This window comes from Triticum urartu, chromosome 5A (assembly GCF_056163025.1).
Source record: "Triticum urartu cultivar PI428250 chromosome 5A, HENAU_Tu73, whole genome shotgun sequence".
NCBI classification, from domain to species: Eukaryota; Viridiplantae; Streptophyta; class Magnoliopsida; order Poales; family Poaceae; genus Triticum; species Triticum urartu.
Window position 1 is genome coordinate 599,083,414 of NC_141877.1, and position 17,297 is coordinate 599,100,710.

The 17,297-nt window shown below is 41.2% G+C and overlaps 1 non-coding gene across 1 annotated transcript; it reads right to left on the reverse strand.

Moving 5' to 3' along the window:
- Window positions 1–17,001: 17,001 nt before the first annotated feature.
- LOC125511939 (U2 spliceosomal RNA) lies at window positions 17,002–17,198 on the reverse strand. Its single transcript, XR_007285205.1, has one exon. It is a non-coding gene; the product is annotated as a U2 spliceosomal RNA (small nuclear RNA).
- Window positions 17,199–17,297: the final 99 nt, after the last annotated feature.

Below are 17,297 nucleotides of genomic sequence, written 5' to 3' on the forward strand. Positions count from 1 at the left end.
CGGTCAAAGAATCAAACATTATATCTCAGGTAATCCTATAAATGTTGAAACCAATGTTATTGAAACCGTAACCCTGGAGGAATACATAAGGGACACCTTCCGGAACGTTTCAGACTCTGAAAAGGAATAGGTGTGTGGTACAGTAAGTAAACCGACTCCAAAACAGTTCTAATGGCAATTTTCTCCGTTTTGGAATATTTAGAAAAATAGAAAAATAAGAAGCAGTCCGGGAAGGACACGAGGGCTCCATGAGGGTGGAGGGCGCGCCCTGCCCCCTGGGCATGCCCCCTACCTCGTGGGCACCTCGTGTGCTCTCCGGACTCCGTTTTCTTGCACGTTACGTATTTTGGTGGGTAAAAATTCATTATATAATCTCCCGAAGGTTTTAACTCCCGTATCACACAAATATCCTCTGTCTTTGTTTCGAGCTGTTTTTCTGACAGATCTAGGTCGTCATGTCGTCTTCAAGTGCCCCCAAGGACCAGTTCTTCGAGAAGGTCATCAACCCCTACCTCGCGGAAGTGCTACAACACCCTCAAACCATCGAGATGCTTGAGGGGTTGTTACACATCCGCGATGTTGAGGGACCAAGGAAGACCGGAAGCACGGAGGCAAGGCTCGAGGCATTGGAGCAACAAGTTTTCAAGTGTCAGGAGATGGTGGAGCGTGGACTCGATTCCAATCACATTATGATCACGGACTTCACCAACAACCACAAGCTGGACGTCAAGGACATTGGGGAGGCCATCTTCAAGCTTCATGAGAAAATTGAGCACCTCCAAGCCCAGATCTATGACCTGCCAAATCAAAACTGTGAGTATGATTATAGATTCAAGAGGATGAGTTTGGATGCAGATTTGAGGTTTCAGGAGACTCGATCATCCTTCTATGATGGTGAGCCTATGCCTTGGAAGAGGGACGACAAGCCTACGCCATCAACAAAACCATCAACCCCTTCACCGGCAAAAGAGATATAATCACATGGGTATGGGCACTCCTCTTGGCAGCTGCCAAGCTTGGGGGAGTGCCCCGGTATCGTATCACCATCACTTCTATCTTTACCGTTTTCTCTTAGTTCGATCCTTTTGATAATATCTTGATCTAGTAGAATAAAGTTTTAGTATGATCTAGTTGTGAGTTTTGCTTTATGATCCTTCTATGTAATCGAGTCTGTGAGCTATATATAATAAAGATTAGTGTTGAGTCAAGGGCTTGATTATTTTGCCATGATCTTGAGTGAATAAAAGAAAAGAGAAAGAATAAAAAGGAAATAAAAGAGATCATATAGATCCTATGGAGAGTAATGAGCTCACATATAAAAAGTATGATGAATAAAAGTTGTTGAGAGTTGACAAACATAGTTTTGGTCATCATTGCAATTAATAGGAAGTAATAAAGAAAGAGAGGTCTTCACATATAAATATACTATCTTGGACATCTTTTATGATTGTGAGCACTCATTAAAATATGACATGCTAAAGAGTTGACATTGGACAAGGAAGACAACATAATGGGTTATGTTTTCTTACATCTGAGATAAATTATATTGTCATGGATCATCCAACATGATTGAGCTTGCCTTTCCCCCTCATGCTAGCCAAATTCTTTGCACCAAGTAGAGATACTACTTGTGCTTCCAAACACCCTTAAACTAGTTTTGCCATGAGAGTCCACCATACCTACCTATGGATTGAGTAAGATCCTCCAAGTAAGTTGTCATCGGTGCAAGCAATAAAAATTGCTCTCTAATTGTGTATGACTTATTAGTGTGGGAGAAAATAAGCTTTATACGATCATGTGATATGGAAGAAATAAAAGCGACGAACTGCATAATAAAGGTCCATATCACAAGTGGCAATATAAAGTGACGTTCTTTCGCATTAAGATTTTGTGCATCCAACCATAAAAGCGCATGACAACCCCTGCTTCCCTCTGCGAAGGGCCTATCTTTTACTTTTATCTCCTACCTTACATAAGAGTCATGGTGATCCTCACCTTTCCTTTTTACATTTTATCTTTTGGCAAGCACAATATGTTGGAAAGATCCTGGTATATATGGCTAATTGGATGTGAATTTTCATGAACTATTATTGTTGACATTACCCTTGAGGTAAAACGTTGGGAGGCGAAACTATAAGCCCCTATCTTTCTCTGTGTTCGATTAAAACTCCATACCCATAAGTATTGCGTGAGTGTTAGCAATTGTGAAAGACTATATGATAGTTGAGTATGTGGACTTGCTGAAAAGCTCTTATATTGACTCTTTCCTATGTTATGATAAATTGCAATTGCTCCAATGACTGAGATTGTAGTTTGTTAGTTTTCAATGAAGTTTATGATTCATACTTGAAATTGTGATTGAATTATTACTCTAGCATAAGAGATCATATGACAATAATTATATAAGCTGTTGTTCTAATAATGATCATGATGCCCTCATGTCTGTATTTTATTTTTATCGACACCTCTATCTTTAAACATGTGGACATATTTTTCGATTTCGGCTTTCGCTTGAGGACAAGCGAGGTCTAAGCTTGGGGGAGTTGATACGTCCATTTTGCATCATGCATTTATATCGATATTTATAGCATTATGGGCTGTTATTACACATTATGTCACAATACTTATGCCTATTCTCTCTTATTTTACAAGGTTTACATAAAGAGGGAGAATGCCGGCAGCTGGGATTCTGGGCTGGAAAAGGAGCAAATATTAGAGACCTATTCTGCACAGCTCCAAAAGTCCTGAAACTTCACGGAAGTCATTTTCAGAATATATAAAAAATACTGAGCGCAAGAAGTACCGAAGGGGGGCCACACCCTGCCCACGAGGGTGGGGGCGCGCCCCCTGCCTCGTGGGCCCCCTGTTGACCCTCCGATACCCATCTTCTGCTATATGGAGTCTTTCGATGAGGAAAAAATCATAAGCCAGTTTTCGGGACGAGACTCCGCCGCCACGAGGCGGAACCTTGGCGGAATCAATCTTGGGCTCCGGCGGAGCTGTTCTGCCGGGGAAACTTCCCTCCGGGAGGGGGAAATCATCGCCATCGTCATCACCAACGATCCTCTCATCGGGAGGGGGTCAATCTCCATCACATCTTCACCAGCACCATCTCCTCTCAAACCCTAGTTCATCTCTTGTATCCAATTCTTGTCTCTAAGTCCGGGATTGGTACCTGTAGGTTGCTAGTAGTGTTGATTACTCCTTGTAGTTGATGCTAGTTGGTTTATTTGGTGGAAGATCATATGTTCAGATCCTATATGGATATTAATACTCCTCTGATTATGAACATGAATATGCTTTGTGAGTAGTTACGTTTGTTCCTGAGGACATGGGAGAAGTCTTGCTATTGGTAGTCATGTGAATTTGGTATTCGTTCGATATTTTGATGAGATGTATGCTGTCTCTCCTCTAGTGGTGTTATGTGAACGTCGACTACATGACACTTCACCATTATTTGGGCCTAGAGGAAGGCATTGGGAAGTAATAAGTAGATGATGGGTTGCTAGAGTGACAGAAGCTTAAACCCTAGTTTATGTGTTCCTTCGTAAGGGGCTGATTTGGATCCATATGTTTCATGCTATGGTTAGGTTCACCTTAATACTTTTGTTGTAGTTGCGGATGCTTGCAATAGAGGTTAATCATAAGTGGGATGCTTGTCCAAGTAAGGGCAGTACCCAAGCACCGGTCCATCCACATACCAAATTATCAAAGTAGCGAACGCGAATCATATGAACATGATGAAGACTAGCTTGACGATAATTCCCATGTGTCCTCGGGAGCGCTTTTCTCTATATAAGAATTTGTCCAGGCTTGTCCTTTGCTACAAAAAGGATTGGGCCACCTTACTGCACTTTATTTACTTTTGTTACTTGTTGCTCGTTTCAAATTATCTTATCACAAAACTATCTATCACCTATAATTTCAGTGCTTGCAGAGAATACCTTGCTGAAAACCGCTTATCATTTCCTTCTGCTCCTCGTTGGGTTTGACACTCTTACTTATCGAAAGGACAACGATAGATCCCCTATACTTGTGGGGCATCACATACCTATTCCTTTTCGGAGTCTGAAACATTCCGAAAAGTGTCCCTTATATATTCCTCCGGGGTTACGGTTTCAATAACATTGGTTTCAACATTTATAGGATTACTTGATATTTAATGTTTGATTCTTTGACTGTTCACCACCTTCGGATTTGTGCCTTCAAAGTTGTTGATTTTTATGGCACCGGAATGATAGACCTCCTCGATAACGTAAGGACCTTCCCATTTAGATAGAAGTTTTCCTGCAAAAAATCTTAAACGAGAGTTGTATAGCAATACATAATCACCTACATTGAACTCACGCTTTTGTATCCTTTTGTCATGCCATCTTTTAACTTTTTCTTTAAACAACTTGGCATTCTCATAGGCCTGGGTTCTCCATTCATCAAGTGAGCTAATGTCAAGTAACCTTTTCTCACCGGCAAGTTTGAAATCATAATTGAGCTCTTTAATAGCCCAATAAGCCTTATGTTCTAGTTCGAGAGGTAAGTGACATGCTTTTCCATAAACCATTTTATACGGAGACATGCCCATAGGATTTTTATATGCAGTTCTATAGGCCCATAATGCATCATCAAGTTTCTTGGACCAATTCTTTCTAGATCTATTAACAGTCTTTTGCAAAATTAATTTGAGTTCTCTATTACTCAATTCTACTTGACCACTAGACTGTGGGTGATAAGGAGATGCAATTCTATGATTAACATCATACTTAGCAAGCATTTTACGGAAAGCACCATGAATAAAATGTGAACCACCATCAGTCATTAAATATCTAGGGACCCCAAACCTCGGAAAAATAACTTCTTTAAGCATCTTAATAGAGATGTTACGATCAGCACTACTAGTTGGAATAGCTTCTACCCACTTAGCAACGTAATCAACAGCAACTAAAATATGTGTATGCCCATTAGAGGCAGGAAAAGGTCCCATATAATCAAAGCCCCAAACATCAAACGGTTCAATAACAAGTGAATAATTCATAGGCATTTCTTGACGTCTAATAATATTACCAATTCTTTGACATTCATCACAAGATAAGACAAACTTACGGGCATCCTTGAAGAGAGTAGGCCAATAAAAACCGGATTGCAATACCTTATGTGCAGTTCTATCTCCAGCGTGGTGTCCTCCATAAGCTTCGGAGTGGCACTTGCGTAGGATCTGTTCCTGTTCATGCTTAGGTACACAACGTCTAATAACACCATCTACTCCTTCTTTATAAAGATGTGGGTCATCCTAAAAGTAATGTCTTAAATCATAGAAAAACCTTTTCTTTTGCTGGTATGTGAAACTAGGTGGTTTAATTTTAGCAACAATGTAATTAGCATAATCAGCATACCATGGAGCAGTATGAGAAGCGTTTATGACATTTAATTGTTCATCGGGAAAGCTATCATCAATAGGTAGTGGGTCATCAAGAACATTTTCTAATCTAGACAAGTTATCTGCAACGGGGTTCTCGGCTCCCTTTATATCGATAATATGCAAATCAAATTCTTGTAGCAAGGGAACCCATCTAATAAGTCTAGGTTTAATATCTTTCATTTCCATAAGATATTTAATAGCAGCATGATCCGTGTGAATAGTTACTTTAGAATCAACAATATAAGGTCTGAACTTATCACAAGCAAATACAACTGCTAAGAATTCTTTTTCAGTAGTAGCATAATTTCTCTAGGCATTGTCTAGAGTTTTACTAGCATATTGAATAACATTTAATTCCTTATCAACTATTTGCCCTAGAATAGCACCTACATCATAATCACTAGCATCACACATAATTTCAAAAGGTAAATTCCAATCAGGTGGCTGAACAATAGGTGCAGAGATCAATGCTTTCTTAAGTGTTTCAAATGCTTCTGCACAATCATCATCAAAGACGAATGGTATATCTTTTTCTAATAAATTAGTCAGAGGCCGAGAGATTTTTGAGAAGTCCTTAATGAACCTCCTATAAAAGCCGGCATGACCAAGGAAACTTCTTATACCTTTGAAGTCCTTGGGACACGGCATATTTTCAATAGCATCAACTTTAGCTTTATCAACTTCAATGCCCCTTTCAGAAATTTTGTGCCCCAAGACAATACCTTCATTAACCATAAAGTGGCACTTCTCCCAATTCAAGACAAGGTTAGTTTCTTCACATCTCTGCAAAACTCGATCAATGTTGCTTAAGAAATCATCAAAAGAGGATCCATAAACAGAGAAATCGTCCATGAAAACCTCACAAATCTTTTCACAAAAGTCAGAGAATATAGACATCATGCATCTGTGAAAGGTATCAGGTGCATTACATAAACCAAAAGGCATACGTCTATAAGCAAAAGTACCGAAAGGGCAAGTAAAAGTGGTCTTAGCTTGATCATCAGCTGACACAGGTATTTGAGAGAAACCAGAATAACCATCTAGAAAGCAAAAATGTGTATGTTTGGATAATCTTTCTAGCATTTGATCGATAAAAGGTAAGGGGTAATGATCTTTTTAGTAGCCTTATTTAATTTGTGGAAATCAAGTACCATCCTATAACCTGTAATAATTCTTTGCGGAATCAATTCATCTTTATCATTAGGAAGGACAGTAATACCTCCCTTCTTAGGAACACAATGGACAGGACTTACCCACTGACTATCAGCAACGGGATAAATTATACCTGCCTCAAAGAGATTTAGTATTTTTTTATTACCACTTCTTTCATCTTAGGATTCAGCCGTCGTTGATGATCAACAACTGGTTTGGCATCTTTCTCCAAATTTATTTTGTGTTGACATAGAGTGGGACTAATGCCCTTAAGATTATCAAGAGTATATCCAATAGCAGCACAATGCTTCTTCAGAGTTTTCAATAAATTTTCTTCCTCCTTCTCTGAAAGGTTAGCACTAACAATAACAGAATATATCTTCTTTTCATCAAGATAAGCATATTTAAGAGTATCAGGCAATGGTTTAAGCTCAAACACGGGATCACCCTTGGGTGGAGGAGGATCCCCTAAGATTTCAATAGGCAAGTTGTGTTTCAGAATAGGTCCCTGTTTAAAGAACACTTCATCTATTTCCCTTCTTTCATTCATAAACATATCATTTTCATGGTCTAGCAAATATTGTTCTAAAGGATCACTAGGAGGTACATCAATAGAAGCAAGACCAATAATTTAATCTTTACTAGGCAATTCCTCTTCACGGTGTTGTCTACGAAATTTAGAAAAGTTGAACTCATGAGACATATGACCTAAACCAATAGTAACAACATCCTTTTCGCAGTCTATCCTAGCATTAACAGTGTTTAAGAAGGGTCTAACAAATATAATGGGACAAAAGCTATCTTGTGGGGAACCAAGAATAAGAAAATCAGCAGGATATTTTGTTTTCCCACACAAGACTTCAACATCTCTAACAATCCCAATTGGTGAAATAGTATCTCTATTGGCACGTTTAATTATGACATCAATATCTTCTAACTCAGCAGGTGCAATATCATGCATAATTTCTTTGTATAAGTCAATAGGTATTGCACTAGCACTAGCACCCATATCACACAAGCCATGATAACAATGATCTCCTATTTTAACAGAAATAACAGGCATGCCTACCACAGTTTTATGTTTATCTTTAGCACAAGGTTTAGTAATTCTAGCATTTTCATCACAGAAATAAATAACATGCCCATCAATATTATCAGCCAAGAGATCCTTAACAATAGCAATATTAGGTTCAACTTTAACTTGCTCAGGAGGTGTATAGGTTCTAATATTGCTTTTACGAACCACAGTTGAAGCTTTAGCATGATCTTTTATCCTAACAGGAAAAGGTGGTTTCTCAACATAAGCAGTAGGAATAATAGGATCATTATAAGTGATAATCGTTTCTTCAACTTTAATAGGTGCAGCTACTTTTACTTATATGGGAGGATGATATTTAAACCACTTCTCCTTAGGGAGATCAACATGAGTAGCAAAAGATTCACAGAAAGAAGCTACTATCTCAGAGTCAAGTCCATATTTAGTGCTAAATTTACGGAAAACATCGGTATCCATAAAAGATTTAACACAATCAAACTTACGTGTCATACCTGACTCCTTACCTTCGTCGAGATCCCAATATTTAGAGTTGCATTTAATTCTTTCCAATAAATCCCATTTGAATTCAATAGTCTTCATCATAAAAGAGCCAGCACAAGAAGTATCGAGCATGGTGCGATTGTTGTCAGAAAGCCGAGCATAAAAATTTTGAATAATCATTTCTCTTGAGAGCTCATGATTGGGGCATGAATATAACATTGATTTAAGCCTCCCCCAAGCTTGAGCGATGCTTTCTCCTTTGCGAGGACAAAAATTATATATATAATTACAATCACGATGAACAAGATGCATAGGATAAAACTTCTGATGAAATTCCAATTTCAATCGTTTGTAGTTCCATGATCCCATATCATCACATAGCCTATACCATGTAAATGCATCTCCCTTCAAAGATAAAGGGAATACCTTATTCTTGATAACATCATCGGGCATACCTGCAAGCTTAAATAATCCACAAATTTCATCCACATATATTAGGTGCTCATCAGGATGTAATGTTCCATCTCCTGCAAAAGGATTAGCTAGCAGTTTTTCTATCATACCCGAAGGAATTTCAAAGTAAACATTTTCATTTTTGGTAGGTTCAGTAGGTTGAGGAGCAACTCTTTGCTCTACTGGTCGGGATGAAGATACCCCGAACAAGCCCCTCAGAGGTTTACTTTCCATAGTAACAAGTGACAGTAAATTTCAGCACACTATATAAATTTTTCCTTACCAAATTCCACCTACCAAAGGCGCTTCACTCTCCGGCAACGGCGCCAGAAAAGAGTCTTGATGACCCACAAGTATAGGGGATCTATTGTAGTCCTTTCGATAAGTAAGAGTGTCGAACCCAACGAGGAGCAGAAGGAAATGATAAGCGGTTTTCAGCAAGGTATTCTCTGCAAGCACTGAAATTAGAGGTAATAGATAGTTTTGTGATAAGATAATTTGTAACGAGCAACAAGTAACAAAAGTAAATAAAGTGCAGCAAGGTGGCCCAATCCTTTTTGTAGCAAAGGACAGCCTGGACAAACTCTTATATAGAAGAAAGTGCTTCCGAGGACACATGGGAATTACCGTCAAGCTAGTTTTCATCACGTTCATATGATTCACGTACGGTACTTTAATAATTTGATATGTGGGTGGACCGGTGCTTGGGTGCTGTCCTTACTTGGACAAGCATCCCAGTTATGATTAACTCCTATTGCAAGCATCCGCAACTACAAAAGAAGTATTAAGGTAAACCTAACCATAGCATGAAACATATGGATCCAAATCAGCCCCTTACGAAGCAACGCATAAACTAGGGTTTAAGCTTCTGTCACTCTAGCAACCCATCATCTACTTATTACTTCACAATGCCTTCCTCTAGGCCCAAATAATGGTGAAGTGTCATGTAGTTGACGTTCACATAACACCACTAGAGGAGAGACAACATACATCTCATCAAAATATCAAACGAATACCAAATTCACATGACTACTAATAGCAAGACTTCTCCCATGTCCTTAGGAACAAACGTAACTACTCACAAAGCATATTCATGTTCATAATATGAGGGGTATTAATATGCATATAGGATCTGAACATATGATCTTCCACCAATAAACCGACTAGTATCAACTACAAGGAGTAATCAACACTACTAGCAACCTACAGGTACCAATTCCAGACCTAGAGACAAGAATTGGATACAAGAGATGAACTAGGGTTTGAGAGGAGATGGTGCTGGTGAAGATGTTGATGGAGATTGGACCCCTCCCGATGAGAGGAGCGTTGGTGATGACGATGGCGATGATTTCCCCCTCCCGGAGGGAAGTGTCCCCGGCAGAACAGCTCCGCCAGAGCCCTAGATTGGTTCCGCCAAGGTTCCGCCTCGTGGCAGCGGAGTCTCGTCCCGAAAGCTTGCTTATGATTTTTTTTTCTCAACGAAAGACTCCATATAGCAGAAGATGGGCATCGGAGGGCCACCAGGGGGGCCACGAGGCAGGGGGGTAGGGCGCGCACCCCACCCTCGTGGCTGGTGAGTGGCCCCCCTCTGGTACTTCTTGCGCTCAGTATTTTTTATATATTCTGGAAATAACTTCCGTGAAGTTTCAGAACTTTTGAAGGTGTGCAGAATAGGTCTCTAATATTTGCTCATTTTCTAGCCTAGAATCTCAGCTGCCGGCATTCTCCCTTTTTATGTAAACCTTGTAAAATAAGAGAGAATAGGCATAAATATTGTGACATAATGTGTAGCAACAGCTCATAATACAATAAATATCGATATAAAAAGTATGATGCAAAATGGACGTATCATGAATGCATAATCGAGCGAGTCCTACATGCAGTCAATATTTCTGTCGTGATAGTGAAAAGCAATGCCGCGAGGAAACGCCGCGCCCAGGCCATCGACACACGACAAGAGCAGTGTTACACACCAACACTATTCTCACGGGTGTAAAGAAGAACGGAGGTGACTAGGATAGAATCAACTTTTCATGTGCAAAAATAGAAAAAAGCAATGTGTGTCGTCTGTTTTATGATCGATGTCAGAGATTCTGCTTTGGTGGACCTTGATGTACATTTCATGATAACCCTCTGACTAACATTTACATAAAAAACAAATCCTTCTACTATATCCATCTCACAAGACATGTAACATCCATCAAAGATCTAACGGTCCACATTGCACTTTTCTGTGTTTGCACATGGAGACTTGATTCTATCTAGCCGCTCTCAAAAGAATGCGACTCTGCATGCATTCCACCGCCTTACGCTAACAGTTACTTTTTTCCATGTGTGTGATAGCCGATGATTAATTTGAGTCATTCATCAAAATTAATGGAATATGTTTCTTGTAGCGGAGAAATATTGTGCAATATGATACAGTTAATGACCTAACTAAGCCACTTCCTTGCGAACATGAATTACTCCAAAGATTAATGACAGTTTTTCTTATGACTTCAATTCATATATATGTTTTGTTCTCAGGTTAGTGTTCAAGGTTTTTAAATCTTGACTGCACGTATAATAGTGTGCCTAACACTTCGAGGAGAGAGTATTGCATGGCTTTCGTTGTGATGTGGAATTGAGCCCAAATACTAGACATGTTCCTTCTAATTACCACCTCATGGGTGTTCTTGTGAATTTTCCTAAAAACAATTCCCACTTTCTAAGGAACGCCGGCATATGAATGCAGTACCACATGTATGTGCATGCGCTCGTGTTCTATCTTCTCATAAAGTTCTGAGGCTTTTCTTGCACCCACTCTTAGTCTCTGAAGATGAGACCGTTGTGGGGCTCACTAACCAACTACTCCCTCTGTGATTGAAAGAGTGTACTTCCAACTTGTTGGAGGATCAAACTATCTAAAAGCTTCATCGAGTTTGTGCAAAAATATATCAATGTTTATGAAACCAAATAGGTATACGATGAAAATATATTTTATCATGAATATAATGTTACTAATTTGAGGGTATAAATGTTGGTGTGTTATTATATAAATACGGTCAAACATAAAAAAAATTAACTTTCCAACAAAGTTAGAAGTACACTCTTTCAAGGACGGAGGGAGTACCTCTTGGTTCATCAACCCGCATACGGTAATAACTAAGCAACCCCAACCCATATCTCTACTCCTATAAAGACTTAGTTGGTGATGACGGTGTGTCTAGCATCCGTCATTTCCGACCATTAGATCTGCATCTAATGGTTGTGAGGTAAGTTGTGGCATTTTTGCAACCATAGGCCACTTCTCTGCTCTAATTTGCAGAAAACCCCTTATTATCTTGAAAGCAATCACATCCCTCCCTCACCTCATCAAAACAACTTGAGAAATATATTTTGAGTGAAACCAAATATATTTTTAGTGGTATATGTATATAAAAACAAGAGTGTTTTCTTTCAAGTTTGTGAACAAGTACTATTCTATTCCGGATCCGTTGCGACGCACAGGCACGTTGCTACTATTATATATTTGTATCTTCACTTCTACATGGACAAGCTGCTTTTTAGCACCTTGTATCCAACTTCAAGTACTCCAGTTCATGCACTAGTGTTTACATATGAAAAAAATACTAGTGTTGTCCATTGAATGATACACAAAAATAGAAAGATAATAAGTTAGAAGAGCAAGATTAATTTCTTGTTGATGATGAGTATGTATGCATGGGTTTAGTGGTGAGTTTAAGAACGGATGATATATGGAGGAATTATCACACTCAAGCCTTCAAACCACGCTGCGACCAACTTGGACGTGCGAGGGCATGATCTTTATTTTGAAGTTGCTCAAGCTACTTGCACGGAAATTCATTACGTCTCAAAAGCATAGATACTCTTGGTATCTTGACTGCACATAAATGTCGAGGTTCAAGATGAAGCACGTGACTCAGCTGGTATGCCGATGATCGGGTTCGGCTCACCTGCAGGGTTCCCAGCAGGGATTATGGTGCAGGGCCATTAAATGAGTGCCATGTGTCCCTGTAGGCCAACAACTACAATTATCTTTGATTAATTTTGTTTCCTGCTCCTTCGATCCTTCCTCGCCAAGAGACTGGGTGCTAGCACCGATGGGCTTTGATTCGTCGGCCCGCGACACTGCTGGGCGTTCTGTCTCCAATCGTGGATGCCGGCGGCCCCCCCAGCCGAGGCTCCCGCAGTGCTGCATCCCATGGCGACGCCCCCGCCGGTGGCCGAACCACCTGCCGTGTTGGCCGCGTCCCAGGCCTCATCCACGAGCGAACAAGCACAAGCGGAAAAAGCAGAGGGGCAAGAAGAAAGCGCATGTTCCCTCGTCAGAGTTGTTCGGCCCGCCGGCGCCCATAGAGCCCGAGCTTAAGCACACGCACACCACCGTTCAACATCCTCCGTCAACGATCCAATAATTCCGCAGTCAAGATTGAACCTCTTTTAATTTGGCGCCGATCGAAAAAAGAGATGAAACGATGAACTGATTTTCGTTGGTGCAGAGCTGGAGCGGCCGGCAGTACAGGTACCGCGTGGTCATCGTACAGAGTACAGACTGCCATGGCCGCGCTTCTGTGGTCGTTTCCTCGTTGTGATAGAGATCATTTAGACTGTAATCTCGCCAAAACAGGAGATAAAGACGGCGGCGAAAATAATGACTCATGGGTAGTCCTCGATTGGCAGTAGACGACCCAGCTACATCGCCGGTGGCCGAGCAAGCACAGCCAGCCTCTTTATTTCTTCAGCGCAGATGCCGGATGATGAAACAGCAGGAAACAAAATTAATCAAAATTAATTGTAGTTGTTGACCCACATGGACACATGGCAGTCATTTATTGGCCCTATATAATAATCCCTGCTGGGAACCCCGCAGGTGAGCCGAACCCCCGATGATCAATCCTAGACCTTGCTGAGTGATGGGTCATTCAATTCTTCTTAGTGAGCACTAATTTTGCTACCTAAGAATCTATGACTTTGTGCCATCAATAGGCTGGCTACAACACAAAACTAAGCGCATCTCAAAAGATATTCACCCAATGTCCTCCCCTACTTGTTTCGTGGACACCCCCTGCTTGTCTGCGGCTGACGAGGTACCCAACGATGTCCCTCAATTTTTCGCTACTTGTCAGCTCCCCCACCTCCTTCTCTCTTTTATCTTCTCAGACTCATTTCTGCACTTGCCATTGAAATAATTAAAATATAAATACTGAAGCAATAGTAACTCAAATGTAAAGTTTCCAAATTACTAGCTCAAATTTAAATCAATTCTATTCATTCAATCATGTTCTATTGGTTTCCATGATGCACTCACATATGCTTCACTAAATGATTGAGAAGTTGTGTATGCACTTCTTGACAACGAATCCGTCGATGCATCTCAAGGAAGTTCTCAAACTCAACCGTGTGTTGTGTGTAAGTTTGATAGGAGCACCCGGTCCAAACATACAAGGATACACCACGTACACCATCCCTCTCGCTCTCCACAATCATGTTGTGCACAGTTACACAATATTTCATCGTATCTCACAATGTATCAGGATCACACTATTTAGCAGATCTGCGAACACTTGCCAAACGTGCTTTTTTGCATGATTATATGTGTCTCATTCATATCATAAAGATCATAGTATAAGCCACATAAACACCGATATGATAAAACTGAAAAGACAGCATAATGCTAACCTTTGCATGAAGGACCACCATCCAAGAAGGCAAATTACAATCAAGACTGAAGAATCCCTTTAGCTCGACACCAACATCTGTCACATGCCTCCGACACCGCCACAACAACCACCAAAGGAAAATATGACAGATCACCTTCTCACCCGAGCTTAACGCAGCTCCATCATTGATATGCAGCTTTGCGGGCCTCCAAGGTGGCTCGCCAAAGGCGAAGTCGTTGCCATTGAACGAATCAGACTTTGCAACACCTCAGACACGCTATCAAACTCCAGATCTGGCACTCCCGCTCGACGAAGTCGTCTTCGGAGGAAACCATATCTGCCAACCACCAACCACGATCCCAACATACTATCCGCCATCTTCTAAATGCCGCCAACACAACCCACTATCTGGATCCACTCCTGGACTACCTCCCAAGCTCCATGCCGACACTGGAGCAAATGTTGTCGCATCTGCGGAGCCCGAGGGCACATGTCCACTACAGGGATGCCGCCGCTATCATACTACCCCTTCTTGAACTGATAGCCACCAATAACCATCACCAACCACATAGCATAACACCGCATCGTGAGATGATTTGGAGTGCTTTTATTTACCGTCGTCGTCGCCCTCGCCGAAGCCAACCATGAGAGACTAGAGTGCGGTAGTGGAGCTTCCGAAGTCAAATAGCCTTAGCGTGGGCCCCATTGTCAGCCAACACACCTAGAAATCCCCCTCCCCCAAGGAACTGGCCCCCATGCTACTCCCTAGGTGGCACTGAAGCGTCAACCCTTCCCTAATAAATAAATTACTTTGGGCTTGGACCCACGTAAAAAATGAAACATGCATTTTTTTAGATTGTGTATGTTTTGCTCACTGTAATGTTTTTCTTGCACATGCTCTCAGTCTTCCAACATGTGTCTCATGGAACCCACCTACCTACTAAACTTAAAGCGCTAACTGGGCCAACCCATTCCAATAACATATACATCTCTTTCACCACCCCTTACATGGACATGACTTGAAGTCCATAGTATGCACTACAATCGTAGTCTCAACATATAGGTGGTGTCGATCATGATACTAAGAAGATAGATAGTTGAGTTATTAAAACTTAAGAGACCAAGAAAGATTGGATTCATGTATGTTGGGTGTATGTATGGGCTTGCTATCAATACCAATTTTGATAATTTTAAGAATGGAGGGCGTCGGGAGGAATTCCATTAGAAAACCCATCAAACTAGTAAGTAGTTGATGCCAGATCCAGACAATGTGTTCAAAGTCATAAAGGAAGAAGCTTCTCCTATTCAGCAGGAGCAAGTTAAAAAGGTCTTGGCAATTGAGTTCGGCCGGGGCTTCACTTTTAGTTGTGCTCTTGTACATAAAGAATGTCCATCAAGATAAATGTGACCTTTTGCATTTGCAACTAAGGACTATGATTATCTGGTCTGATTCGAGAAGACCCTTTTTTGAAGGTAAACCGAAATCTTGACCTTTCAAAATTTGCTATGGTTCGGAGTCCTTCATTCTGAACAAGAGTTTCGGTCATTCTCACGTGGAACTTATGATTCATAAGAACTCATTTAACAACATCTTACGGTTTTAGCTATCTAGGTAAATTTTGCGCCCTGCATCCCAGCAAAACTATCAAGGCACCACTCAAAATAGCTCATGGGACAGAGACACGCAGCAGACAGAAGGGAAATTTCGAAGTTAGAGTTGGTTGGGCTAGTGATGGATATCTTCTTCTCTGGTCTTGAGTTTGAGACCGATGGCTAGAGTCGATGAGAATTTGAAAAACTTTCGTTATGATAGTTGTTACTGGAAGCTTGAGTCAGCCGCATAGCACATTGAAGTACGCTTTTGAAAAAGTTGTTAAAGAGTCTTTATGAACGAGCGGGGTGAGTGGGTTGGCATGGCAGGTGCTGGTTCGACTTGGCTTGTGGCAATTAGAATTCTTTGTTGGATGTCGTTAGGTGGTGTTGGGTGCTCTCTAATTGTGCTGAACTGATCGTGCAGCTAGGGTAGGTAGTGATAGATTCCTCCTCTGGTGTTGAATTTTCAAACCGATGGCTGGAGTAGGTGCCATCTGGTTGTTCTCTATGAAAAAAATTACGAACAAAGACAACTCGAGCAAGAGGCATACGAATGAGCTGCTTAAATGTGTTTCCTGTAAAGAACTAACTAGCTAGAATCAATGCGCCACCTGTTCTCAAGTAATTTTGGAACGGTTTAACTGCTTTCTTTCTACGTATAACCGCGGCGTAGCTCATTTGTGGCTCAACCATGCTAGAGCTTTCGGTGAATTCCGAGCATCTTATCTCAGCCCGAACCAAATCTACTGAATGGCACAACCAAACTTTCGATCACACCATTCATGTTTGTGATCAGATACTCGAATCAGCTGAACATCCAATCTTGAGATGCCCCGTTGCAAAGGAGGTCTGGTGCCGCATGGCTACAAAATCAGAGCATGAATGAAGGGGAATCCTATTTTAATTAACACCGTATCCACTGCTAGACAAAGAACTTCAAGCACATTCACTCTTGTGGAAGGAAATATCGTTGGATCTGCTCCAGCTGCTGGCTATTTTTCAGCCATGGCGCGGGGCAGAAGAAAAAAGTGAGGGAGAGTCTAAACCTGACCTTTGGCCTTATTCCTTCAGCACGGAGGAATATTCCAAAGCTGCAGGAGCACAGCGTTCAGGTTTATCAGTTCTGATTTCAGACAGATACAGAGAAGAACCGTCGACTGATTTCAAACAAACTTTTGGATTCGATTTGGTTGGGGTGCGCCGGGCCCAGGCAGCAGTGCAACGCCTGGGCGACACGCAAGGGCCCCAGTGGCAAGCCACTGTGGTGGGCCCTTCCCCACAAAAAATAAATTTAATATCATTATGGGCACATGACCCACATATCAGATATTAAACTGATAAGAACAGATACTACACTTGATCTTAGCCAAAAGGCCGAGAAAGGTATGAGTTACAAGCCGCGCCAGCCGCTCCTTGTTATAGCCTCGCCGAGCCCCTCGCCCTCCCTCGCCGCGCGATGTGGGACTAAACGAAACCACCAGCCTCC